General features: G+C 42.2%; 1 long non-coding RNA gene across 1 annotated transcript in view; it reads left to right on the forward strand.

Annotated features, from left to right (window-relative positions):
- LOC107401796 (uncharacterized) overlaps positions 1-13,157 on the forward strand; it is a 28,237-nt gene that overhangs the window by 14,483 nt on the left and 597 nt on the right. The window contains exon 2 of the long non-coding RNA XR_013046277.1: positions 5,424-5,531. This is a non-coding gene — a long non-coding RNA (uncharacterized LOC107401796). The remainder of the gene's footprint in view (positions 1-5,423; positions 5,532-13,157) is intronic.

The following is a 13,157-nucleotide window of genomic DNA, read 5'->3' on the forward strand; positions in this document are numbered from 1 at the left end:
CTTGGTTCCCCATCTTCTATCATATCAATGCCATTATCCCCACCCTTTCCTAGCTTTCATTTATGCAAAAGCTGTTAGAAAAGCGTGCATACTTTGATTCATCATTGTTTTACTTTACATTCCCACTTGTATCCTGGAGGAGTGCTTGCCAAGGTAGAAAACACAGTTGCTGCTGTTCACCTCTCTTTCTTGACCTTTGAGGGTTCATGACACTGTTAACTAGCTTTCATCCTATGAAATGCTAGTCTTTTCTTCTGTCCTCCTCCCCTCCCCTTTCCCACTGCATTCTTCCCTGCCACCTCGGTATTTTCTATTGTTTTATTTGGAGCCCTTTTCGTCTTCCCCTTACACATGCTCCTGTGTGAGTCAAATTTATAATTCCTGCCTGTTCATCAACTCAGACCTCTCCTGAGCATTAATAACCAATAGCTGATGGGCAACATATCCTACAGGTTGAAAATGGGTCTCACTTGCCTTGCCCAACATCTTTACCCATCACAACCTCTTCCCCTTTACTATTTTATTTGTTTTTGTTTTAATTAATAGTACTAACATTCACTCTGTAATATAGACAGAGACTGGACAATAATTTTCCAATATTCCTTCCTGCCAGCTTCTCTGTTACATGGATGTAGAGATTGGTCCCTCTTGATCATTCCCAGGGCCTCTGTTTTTGCAGCCTCTGTCTTTGCATCTTGCCATTTCTATTCTTTACTACAATAGCCCCACAGATGATAGTTTCTATTTCTATCTACCTTCAGTGTAAGTGATTTCTAGTATGCAAACCCCTAGGCAGAGTATGCATTGCCTTTTGTGAGTTGGATCCTATCTGTCCTTTCTTTTTTAATTTCTTTCTTCATTTATGTGTGCTGTGTGTGTGCAGTGTCTGCAGTGGCAGAAGAAGGAAATGAATTACATTAATCCGTTGGAAACCAGAAGTTCCACCTTTATACTCATTAAAACAAAACACAACAACATACCACCACCACCACCACCACCACCACCACCACCACCACCACCACTTAACAAGGGTCTGGAGAGATGGTTGAGCAGCTTTTCTAGAGGACTTGAATTTGGTTCTGAGGATCTATATCAGGTGACTCAGAACTCCAGCCTCTGGGGATCCAAGACCTTCTTCTGTCTACTGCAGGTACCTGAACACATATGGCATACACACACAGATAAAGAAACACACAAATAAAAATAAAAATAAATCTTAAAGAGAAAAGAAACAATAAGCAGCAAGTAACCATCCAGATTCAATATTTGTTTGCTTTTTATGAGGTAAAACTTACATACAATGCAAGGTATGTTTTATCTTGTCATTTTAGCAAATCTGTCTACTGATTCCAATTAATATTTATGTTGCCAGTAATCTAGGAAATTCCCCAGTGCCCCTTCCCAAGCAACCCTTGCCCTAGCTCCTAGAGGCAAACAGAGCTGCTTAAAAAATATTTATTTTTCGTGTGTGTGTGTGTGTGTGTGTGTGTGTGTGTGTGTGTGTGTATACCACATGTGTGTGGGTGCCATAGTGGCCAGAACAGAATTATAGGGAATTGTGAATTATCTGACATGGATGTTTATAACTGAGCTCAGAGCTCAGATCCTTTGCAAGAATAGGAAGTACTCTTAATCACCGAGATACTTCCCTAGCCTCCACAGCTGCTTTTCCAATGCACTCTTTGCTGACGTATCTGTGGGGTTTGTCCTGTGAATATAGTTGGATAACCTTCTTCTCTACTAGTGGGCTTGGCTGGAGAAACCTAAAGATGCAGGCCACAGAAGCTTCATTGAGTCAGAACAGGAAGCACATATTAAACAAGTATTTATTGTCATTACTAACCCTCTCATTTTTTTCTCTTTCTCTCTGTGTGCATGTGTGTCAAGATTAGGGGACAATTTTGTAAAGTTAGTTCTCTCTTTCCACCTTTACATGGATCCCAGGGACCAAACTGAGGTCTCCAGGCTTGTACTGTGGGTGGCAAGTCACTTTACCTATAGAACTATCTTGTTGGTTCCTCCACATACATTTTTATAAATGTTTAGTCTCCAGTTTCCTGGCGAAGAGGTCTCTGAGAGTAGACTTTGACTCATCTGTGTAGCTCAGGTCAGGGTCCCAAGACTAATCCCAGAGGACACATGAGGATATAGGGAGCATGTAGTGTAGGAGAGAATGTTTGTGCTCTTCAACAGATGGCTTTCACAAGTGAAGAAAAATAGAAGATATCCTATGTGGATCTCTAGCCTCCACATTCATTCATGGGCAAACCCACTCACAGACAAACACATGCATAAGGCAACCCCCCCCCCCCCCCCCCCCCGCCACATACTCATATACACATACATAATTAAGGAAATGCTACAATAGAGTTGTAGACAATGTGATCTCAGGTGTGTGCCTTTCCCTGTTTCTGAATATCTGGATATAGTTCTAAAGGGCCAGACCAAGCTCAGGTTCTTCCCTAATCTTCAGCCCTTGTGATGCATCCATAGAACTCCTCAAGACTCCAGATGGTAAGGATAAGATGCACAGAGAACCAGTTTCTTCAGGATAATTTGGGTAACTCATGTGTGATCCTGAGGCTTTGTGGGGTTGGAGGCAAAGAGGAATTGCCAGAGAGTTGGAAGCAACTGGACCTGTTTACTGTTGAGATTCTAGGAACTCAGAGACCTGAAATGCTCCCAATTGGCTGCAAGCACCGGCTTCTTCTGGTGCTCTGACACTCCTATGTGGAATTCCAACATCGTCTGAGATTTAAATACACTTAGTGGAAAAGGTTGTAGAGAGGTCATTTTATCCATAGCCATCAGACTAGGAGAAAGAAGAACTTGAATGGGCAGGTAATGGTATAAAGGAGAGAGTGAGAAGTAATGTCTTTCCTTAAGTTCTATCATTGTCTAGAAGCATAAAATTCTTGCTAGGTCTTGTTTACTTTGTGTTATACATTTGTAGCCTTGCATTCTCAGTGTAGGGACAGTGGAGGAAATCTTTAGTTCTTCTAGCTTTATCCAAGTATAGTCACCCCTAAGTATCTTTAGGGGAATCAGCTAATGATCACCAGGGGGTGCCAACATCTACAAATGCTCATGACCTTTAAAAAAATGGTATAGTATCTGCATAGAACTTAAAATATCCTCCACATACTTTATATCACCCATAGATTACCTATAACTCCTAATGCAATGTGAATGGTATATTATGTAGTAGTTATGTAACATTTAGCAATAGATAAAAAAGACTGTGTATATTTGGTATAAGCACAATTTTGAAGACACTTTTTGATCCCATTAGTTAGCTGAATTCTCAGATGCTAAACCTGCAGATATAGAGAGCTGGTTGTACTTTATAAATGTTTTAAAAAATGTTTTAAAATTTATTATTTATTCATTCATTTATGTATGTATGTATATATGTATGTATGTATGTATGTATGTATGTATGTATGTGCACACAGTGTGTGCAGGAGCCTGCAGAGTCTAGAAGAGAAGAAGGTGTCAGATCTCCTGGAACTGGAGTTACATACAGGTGGTCATGAGCCACCATATGAACTGGATTTGGCTCCTCTGAAAGAGTAGTCAGCACTCTTAAATGCTGAGTCACTGCTCTATTTTTGCTGTACTTACTTTTAATACACAATAAATAAACTTGTTCCCCTCCCCACTGGAGAAATCCAGCTTCCATATCAACATCTGTCAGGTCCCAGAAGCTTCTGCTCTTGTGAGCACTAATCACTGAGGTTTCTTCCTGCTGATGAATGCTGTTTGATCTGTTGGATTGTTTTTAGTGTTTCCTGTGCTCAGGGCCCTCTGCAACATGAAACAGCCCCTTTCTCTGAGTTTCTCTGAGCACAAGGCAACAGTTTTGTCTTTGATAAAAGTTGAACTAAATTCCAGTACAAACCCCACTTCATCAGTGTCTATTAATGAGTCCCTTGGGAAGATGGTGAGCAGAGTCCTTTACTCTTTCCTTAGATCTTCAGTCTTCTCTGGCAATCCCCTCTGTCACATTCCACTGCCCTGTTTAACTTTGTTGTCTATTTTCCCTTCTGATTTTTAAATTATCTTTATTTTTCCCCTTATTAAACACAGTCTTTTCTCATACAATATAATCTGAATACCATTTCCTCTCCCTCTACTCCTTCTAGTTCCTTCTCATCTCTTTTCTCATCTGAATCCAATCCTTTTCTGTCTCTCATTAGAAAAGAACACACTTCCAAGAGATAACAACCAAACATAACAAAGTGAAACATCATTAAGATAAAACAAAAACCATCACATCGAAGTTGGACAAGACAAACCAACAGAAAAATAAAACAGCTCCAAGAGAAGGCACAAGAGACCAAGTTGTTCACACATTCAGGAGTCCCATAAAAGTACTAAACTGAAAGCTATTGTGTATATGCAGAGGACCTGGTGCAGAATCATGCAGGCCCTGTGATTGCTGCTTCAGTCTCTGGGAGTTCCTGTGAGCTTTCCTCAGTTGTTTTACAGGGCTTTGTTCCCCTGGTGTCCTCTGTGCCCTCTGGCTCTTAAATTCTTTCTGCCTCCTCTTCTGCAGGGTCCCCTAAGCTCTGAGAGGAAGGTTTTGATGGAGGCATGTGGTGGTATTGTGTTCCCCAAAATATTGTGTACCTTAATAAACTTATCTGGGGTCAGAGAACAGAAAAGCCACTAGTTAGGCAGTGATAGCACACGCCTTTAATCCTATCATTCCAGAGGCAGAAATCCATCTGGGATCTCTGTGAGTTCAAGGCCACATTGGAAACAGCCAGGCGTGGTGACTCACGCCTTTAATCCCAGAAAGCGAACCTTTAATCCCAGGGAGTTATGGTAGAAAGCAGAAAGGTATATAAGGCGTGAGGACCAGAAACTAGAAGCATTTTGGCTGGTTAAGCATTCAGGCTTTTAAGCAGCAGTTCAGCTGAGAGCCATTGAGATGAGGACACAGAAGCTTCCAGTCTGAGGAAATAGGACCAGCTGAGGAATTGGCAAGGTGAGATAGCTGTGGCTTGTTCTGTCTCTCTGATCTACCAGCATTGACCCCAATAACTCGCCTCAGGTTTGACTTTATTAATAAGAACTTTGAAGATTCATGCTACAGAGGCATTTCATTTAGAGCTGTGTATTCTAAGGTCTCTCTCAGTACATGCCTATTTACATCCTAATGGGTGCCTGACTTGGTTATAGTCAGCATCAGTTAGACTATTTCAGCTCAGTTCTCCCTCCTCCTACTACCCAGGGGGACTTGACTTTTCTCAGCTGGGAAAACAGAAGGGGATAAGCTACCATTTGCATTAAGGAAAACAACAGACCAGCTCTCAGCAACATACAAGTGCTTCATATAGACAGCACTTGTCCTGTATGTGGCCGTTTCTTCAGAGAAAACACTGAATTTTGATTTTTTTCTCTGCTAATGCTTCCAGTTGACAGGATGTTCACAGCAGATGTAGACTCACACTGAAGAAACACAGCTTTTCCCAGTTCTTCTAGAGGAATTCCCTACAAACCCTGCAAATATAACACTCTATTAGGTATGTTCAGTTTTTTTTTAAATTTCTTTTAACCTCATCTTACCTCTCCTTTTCATATTACTCAAAGCTCACTGCATATTTCCTTAAGTACAAACCATGTGCATCTGGAAAAATTATGCTATTTCTTGAGAAAGAGGATGTCTACAGCTCTTATTTTGGTTATAAATTATTGTCTAATAGGAATGATGAATTTGGTTGGTGTGTCTAAGGTGAGACTAGGGAGAAGGAGGACCCCTCCTGAAGGTTCCTGACAGTCCTGAGACATGGAGTCTCAGCCTCCAGTAAACTCTATGCCTCTCCTGTGTGTCCCCAGACCTGAGCTATCACCTCCCAAATTAGTACATGTTCCCAGATTTCTGGCTGATGCCACATAGAAACCAGAGCAGCTGACCCTAGGAGCACTCATGAGTTTGTGTTTGGCTGTGCCATTGATATGTTCCTGGGATTTGAGGTGGGAGACAGATCTTGTTGTGAAAACAGACTAGGATCAGGGAGTCAGAGCCCAGGCAAGGGACTTGCAGCTTTCTGCTGGCTGTCAGGAGACCAAACAAGTCCCAGTGAGACACAGGGCAACCTGTGGGTCCTGGCAGGAAGCTGTCCTTGGTCACTCAGGATTCTGTTTGTTGGACTGTGAATCCTGATTCTTGTTTTTTTTTTTTTTTAAATTCTGTTTATTCTCCATAAATTATATATATATCCAGAATACTTCTGCTGAGCTAACTGTATTAAACAAAGCTTGCTTTTCTCTACAGTATCTGGGAGGACTTCACAGGCTATTATGAGGTGCCATGGCATTGATATTCTCCAGAAGTACTTATAGGGTCAAACTCTGGCTACCTCTCTCTCTCCCCCCTCTTTTCAGGCACAAAATTCTTACCATTTATAAGTTTAGAGCTAAAAAGAGAAGACAGTTCCTACATTTAAGACTTATTTCCCAACTTTCAAAAAGGGTCAGGAGTGTGACAACAAAAACAGCCTTGACTGAGCACAGCATCTGGGTGAGACATACTGTCTCCCAGAGCTTTGCATGATTCTGGACCCTACTGTAGGGATGATGCAGCCAGCCTGAGTTTCCCAGTCTACTGAGTAGAGCTACCCTGTACCACTGATCCTACAATGTTTCCTAATTTTGCTGTAGGGGACACTTAGAAGCATTTCCCATCACTGGTTATTCATATTCATGGCAAGCATCCTGTCACATGACAGGCTCATCTGTTTATGTTTGTGAATGACACTTTCAAGAAGTATTTCTGCTAAGTGGCTAAGAGGACCTGTGTTCTCATGGCTCTGCTGTTTGCTTTGATCTTCTTTGAAAGCCACCACCCTCCCTGGGCTTCTGTCTCTTCCACTGAAAAACAAATGGGCTTTGCTAAAGTCTTCTCAGGCTCCTGAGACCTTCCTAGGTCTCTTGGTACCCTCAGTTGAGTCAGGACTGTTTGAGACTCAAGCGCTGAAGCTCTCCCACGGTTGACAGCTTGTCTTTCCAAGAAGTGTCCTGAATACATGCCTTACTGGTAGTCTTCACTTTTATAATGAACTGTGAATCCTCAATGTGTCTGAAGGCCATATAAAGAGAGATTAGAGATTAGAAGATAATGTGAAAATGAGGCACTATGGCATTTTTTTTTTAAATTCACATTTAAAAAAAACAGAGGAACTAGTTAGCAAAGGCCCGAAATTGTGGATAGTGTTTACAACAGAACTAGACAACAAAATATCCAGATGTGAAGACAAACCACCAGCTGACATAAGACAGGCTATCAGAAATCTGGCAGTTCAGGAGAAGACAACACTGAGATACTCAGCAGATCATGCCCAGAGAACATTACAGATGAGCATGAGAACTCATTTGAAGCCAGAGGAGTTTCTCTCAGTTAGTTTGGGGTGCAGGTCATGTAGTGAGGTCAGAAGGTACAGGCAAGTGCAGTTAAGCCTAGTAACTGTAGATCCAGACTGCCATGGCACTCACTTAGGAGCAGAATCCTTGGGAATAGACTGAGAACTAAGCAGAGAAGGGACAAGAGAGAAGGTAATAAGAGAAGAAAGTGTAAAGGTAGGGAAAGAGCAGAGTCAGGAAATCCCAAAAAGCAAGCTGCCAAGTATTTCTTTTAAAATGAAAAAAACATTATTTATGCACATGCCTACATGTGCATGTATGTAAATGGTTACCACATGCTTGTAGTACCTGTGGAGGCTGGAAGAGGATGTTGGACCTCCTGGATCCAGGTGCTTGTGAGCTGCTATGTGAGTGCTGGGAACCTAACCTGGGTGGTCTGCAATGAAACCATCTTCTCCATCCCCATGTATTTCTTTTAACACTATAGGAAGACAACAAAAGAGAGAATTCTGTGTGGCTACAGAAACTTCCCTGAGGAGCTGGGAAATGGCTCAGTTATAACATGTAATGGGGAGGCCAAGAAAGAAGGATCCCTGGAGCTTTTCAGCCAGCCAGTCTGTCCAAAGTAGTGAGAGATCCTGTTACAAAATAAAAGATAGCCAGCAACAGATCAAGATTTTGGACTTTAACCTCTGGTCTCTACAGAAACAAGTATATATCTGCACATACATACACAGACATACAGATAAAATTATTAAAAACATTTCTATAGACAAGGCATACCAAGAAAGCATGCTCACAGAAATGTTGAAATTTTGTAACTTTATTTTCTTTTCATTTCTTTTAAAATTTGTTGTGTTTTGTGTGTATGTGTGTACATATGTGAACCCATGTATTGCATCAGTGTGCTATAACAAATATTTTGCTTGTGCTCTAACAAATAAAGCTTGCCTGGAGGTCAGAGGGCAGAGCCAGCCACTAGTTAACCATGGAGGCCAGGCAATTGTGGCAAACACCTTTAATCCCAGCACTTGGAAGAAGGAAACAGGAAGTGATATAGCTGGGCAGAGAGAGGAAGTGACAAGGTGGGGCAGAGACAGGAGCTCAGTCCTTTCAGTATGAGGACTCAGGAGAGGTAAGAAGTCTCTCTAGTGGCTGCTCCTTTACTTCTCTGATTCTTCAGCATTTATGCCAATATCTGCCTCCGGGTTTTTATTAAGACCAATCAGGATTCGGGCTACATCTGATGTCCAACTTTTGGGGCATGAATTTGTGAAAAAACCTCTTGCTTGTGGCTTTGCAGCCACTGGCTAGAGCTGCACATGGTGGGAGTCATTACCCCACCAGCTAAGGTTTTCCTTTCTTTTCCTCTGGGCGAGTTGGGATTTTTCTGTTACAGCCTCTTTGTACCAAATAGGTGTTTGGGCTCCAAACACTGCAGGAGACAAGAGTTAGCTGCTTTCACATGTTCCTCCATTCAGACGCTGGCTCTTTGGCTTCTTCTCTCCTGGTGGGTTGTGGGCTTTCCCGGGACCCTCTTCTCAGGCTGCTGCTGCACTAGGTAGCTGCTTGAAAACCCACTCAAGCTGTCAGCCTCACATCTTTATTGTCATCATCAGCAGATTGAGTGAGACAATTGGAAATTGTCTTTTCTTTTCTTTTTTTTTTATTAAGAAAATATTTTCATTCATTTTACACACCAATCAAAGATCCCCCTCTTACCTCTTCCCACCCCCAGGCTCCCCCTCCCAAACCCACCCCCTCTCACTCTCCCCCCACAAGAAGGCAAGGCCTCCCATGGGGAGGCATATTCAGTAGAGGCAAGTCCAAGCCCTTCCCTCTGCCTCAAGGCTGCACAAGGTGTCCCTTCATAGGTAGTGGGCTCCAAAAAGCCCCCTCATGCACCAGGGATGGATTCTGATCTTATTGCCAGGGGGCCCCAAGCAGCTCAAATTACATAACTGTCTTATCATGCAGTGGGCCTAGTCCAGTCCCATGCAGGCTCCACAGCCATTGATCCAACTTTCATGAGTTCCCACTAGTTTGGTTTGGTCATCTCTGCAGGTTTCCCCATCATGATCTTGATGCACTTGCTCATAGAATCCCTCTTCTCTCTCTTTGACTGGACTCCTGGAGCTCTGCCTGGTGTTTGGCTGTGGATCTCTGCATCTGCTTCCATCAGTCATTGGAGAAAAGCTCTGTGATGACAGTTAGGGCATTCACTGGTCTGATCACTGGAGTAAGCCAGTTCAGTTTAGGCACCCTCTATTGGTGAAATTATTAAGGCAACTCCCCGTAGTTAAAAGGGAGGTTTATTTTGTGGGGTAACTTACAAGTGAAGGGATAGGTTACAGGGTTTGTGAAAGGTGTAGCACAGTCCACAGTGTTCTCTGCTGGGTCTAACTCCAGCATCCAGGGTCCAGGAACCAAGAGAGCTCCCCCATCTGGGTCTCGGATCTTCAGGGGTCCTCTCTCAGCTCTGCCTTGTAGGTGTGACAGTTACTGAAGCCTCAAAGGGGGTGGTATTTCCAGGTCAAAGCTGGAACGGCTACCCACTACAACCCTCTCCACTATTTCTAGTAGTTCAAGCTGGGATCATCCTTGGAGATTCCTGGCAACTTCCCTAGCACCGGGTTTCTCTCTATCCCCATGATATCTCCCTCTGTCATGGTATCTCTTTCATTGCTTTCCCACTCCTTCCCTGTTCTAGCTTGACCATCCCGTTCCCTTATGCTCTAATCCCTTATCCCCTAACCTCCATTGCTCACCCCTCATCCCTAGTTTACTCATGGGGATCTCATCTGTTTTCCCTTCCCAGGGCAATCCATGAGTCCCTCTTTGGGTCTTCCTTGTTAGCTAGCTTCTCTGGAGTTGTGGGTTGTTGTCTGGTTATCCTTTGCTTTACATCTAGTATCCACTTATAAGTGAGTACATACCATGTTGTCCTTCTGAGTCTGGGTTACCTCACTCAGGATGATATTTTCTAGTTCCATCCATTTGCCTGCAAATTTCATGATGTCATTGTTTTCTCTGCTAAGTAGTACTCCAATGTGTATATGTACCACATTTTCTTAATCCATTCTTCAGTTGAGAGGCATCTAGGTTGTTTCTAGGTTCTGAGCATTATGAATAATGCTGCTATGAACATAATTGAGCATGTGTCCCTGTGATATGATTGAGCATTCCTTGGGTATATGCCCAAGAGTGATATAGCTGGGTCTTGAAGAAGATTGATTAACAATTGGGAATTCTTAAAGGGAGGAATTAGTTAAAAGAGAGAGTTTTTTTCTCACATTAAAAAATGAGAAACACTATTATAATGGAGGGAGTTATTTCTCTATATGATAATATGCTGGAAAGTTTGAAAATGGAGCAATTAAATGAGAGGATAATTAATTTAGATGGGATTTACATAATGTAAATTATAAATATTATGTTTGATCATTTTTGCTTTATCAGTAAAAAAAGTTGGTTAATATGAGTGCCAAGATAAAAGCTTTAGAAAAATTTATTAAAACAGATCATAGAAATATTCATACCCAGCCAGAGGAATTTAAAGGAGAATCAATCTCAGCATTGCATTATAAGGTTAGAGAGCAACAGCCTAAGTTTTTCAAATAGCCAATCTTAATTTATCCAGTAACCTTACAGGAACTGCCAAATGATAGATATCCCCAAGGCTGTGTAAGAGCTGAATGGACTCCTGTGCAAATGTTAGATTTGAGGAGATTCAAGGAAGTGGTAGTCTCATACGCTTTCACCGTTTGTGAAGCAGATATTAAACTCACGGTCAACTTGTAATAGAATTATCCTTCAAGACTAGAGAGACTTGGTTATAGCAGTCTTGGATCCTGGTCCTCAGTTACAGTGGAGGACCTGGTGGAAAGATGAGGCTAAGACTTCCAGTAGAATTATAATAATATTGTAAATCATTTATAAATAACAATATTGATTAGATGAGCTTTCTCTGTTTCTCAGAAAATTGGAAATCGGTTTACCTCAACCCAACTATACCAAACTTGGGCATATGCCCAAAGGATGCTCAATCATACCACAAGGACACTTACTCAACTATGTTCATAGCAGCATTATTCATAATAGCCAGAACCTGGAAACAAACTAAATGCCCCTTAACTGAAGAATGGATAAGGGAAATGTGGTGTATCTACACAATGGAGTATATTACTAGCAGTTAAAAAAATAACATCATGAAATTTGTAGGCAAATGTATGGATCTAGAAAAAAATCATCCCCAGTGAGGTAACCCAGATCCAGAAAAACAAACATGGTATGTACTCACTCATAAGTGAATATTAGCTGTAATGTAAAGTATAACCAGGCTACAATCCACAGCCTCAGAGAAGCTAAGTAACAAGGAGGGCCCAAAGAGAGACACGGGATTCTCTGGGAAGAGGAAATAGAAGAGATTACCTAAGTAAATTGGGGGTAGAGGGGAGAGGGATGGAAGTATGGGAACATGGGAGATCAAGTTGGGCAGGTTGGAGGTGGGATGGATGGGGAGAATAATGAAGTAGTTATCTTGATAGGGGAGCAATTTTGGGGGTAGGGAGAAACCTGGTGGCAGGGAAAATCCCAGGATGAAACACAAGGATGACCCCAGCTAATACTTCTAGCAATAGTGGAGAGGATGGCCTTCTCCTGTAATCAGATTGGTTACTATCTTAATTGTCATCAGAGAACATTCATCCAGTAACTGATGGAAGCAGATATAGAGATCTACAGCCAAGCACTGGGCCAAGCTCTGGGAATCCAGTTGAAGAGAGGGAGGAGGGATTGTATGAGCAAGGGGAGGAGGTTGAGATCAAGATGGGGAAACCCACAGAGACAGCTGACCTGAGCTTGTAGGAGCTCATGGACCCTGGGCCCACAGCTAGGGAGTCTGCATGGAACCAGTCTAGACCCTCTGCATATGTGTGATAGTTGTGTAGCTTGGTCTGTTTGTGGGGCCCCTATCAGTGGGATCAGGACCTGTCCCTGGCACTTGAGCTGGCTTTTGGGAACCCATTCCCATGCTGGGTTGTTTCACCCAACCTAGATGCAGGGGGAGGAGACTGGCCCTGCCTCAACTTGATTTGCCATGCTTTGTTGACTCCCATGGGAGGCCTGCCCCTTTCTGAATGGAGCCAGAGGAGGGGTGGATAGGGGAGGAGGGTAGAAGAGAGGTAGGCGGAGGGGATGGGAGGAGAGGAGGGAGGGGAAACTGTGATCAGTATGTACAATAAATGAAAAAAAAAAGATGAGCCTTTTTCCCATTTATTGAAAAAGAGATTATTTTCTCATATAACATATCCTGATTACAATTACCCCTCTAACTCCTCCCAGTCCCCCCTCCTCTCCCTTCCAGATTTACTCCTTTTCTGTCATTAGAAAAGCACAGGCTTTTAAAAGATAACAATAAAACATAGTGAAATAAAATATAATGAGATAAAACTGATTGATTATTTTTGCTTAAAACTGAGTCCTGAATACCCTAGAAATCTCCATGAACAAATCTGATGTACTACAGTTTCTGACATTTATCATTAGGTTGCCTCTGATGTTAATGCTTCCACTGTTAGACAGATTTCCATTGAACATTAGAAGTGGAACTCATGAAGTTCCCATACTGGTTAATTTTGAGTGAGAGTGATTGGAAATGATATTGGAGAAAAAGAAGCTTACTCTTATTGACAACTATATTCAAGAAAACCTTGACAAATGTCATCTTTGGGGCTTAAATCCTGTTCTTTGGTCCAGTATTTTCAATGTGATATTTCCAGGTACAATGG

The sequence above is a fragment of the Peromyscus maniculatus genome, chromosome 20 (genome assembly GCF_049852395.1).
Source record: "Peromyscus maniculatus bairdii isolate BWxNUB_F1_BW_parent chromosome 20, HU_Pman_BW_mat_3.1, whole genome shotgun sequence".
Lineage (NCBI taxonomy): Eukaryota > Metazoa > Chordata > Mammalia > Rodentia > Cricetidae > Peromyscus > Peromyscus maniculatus.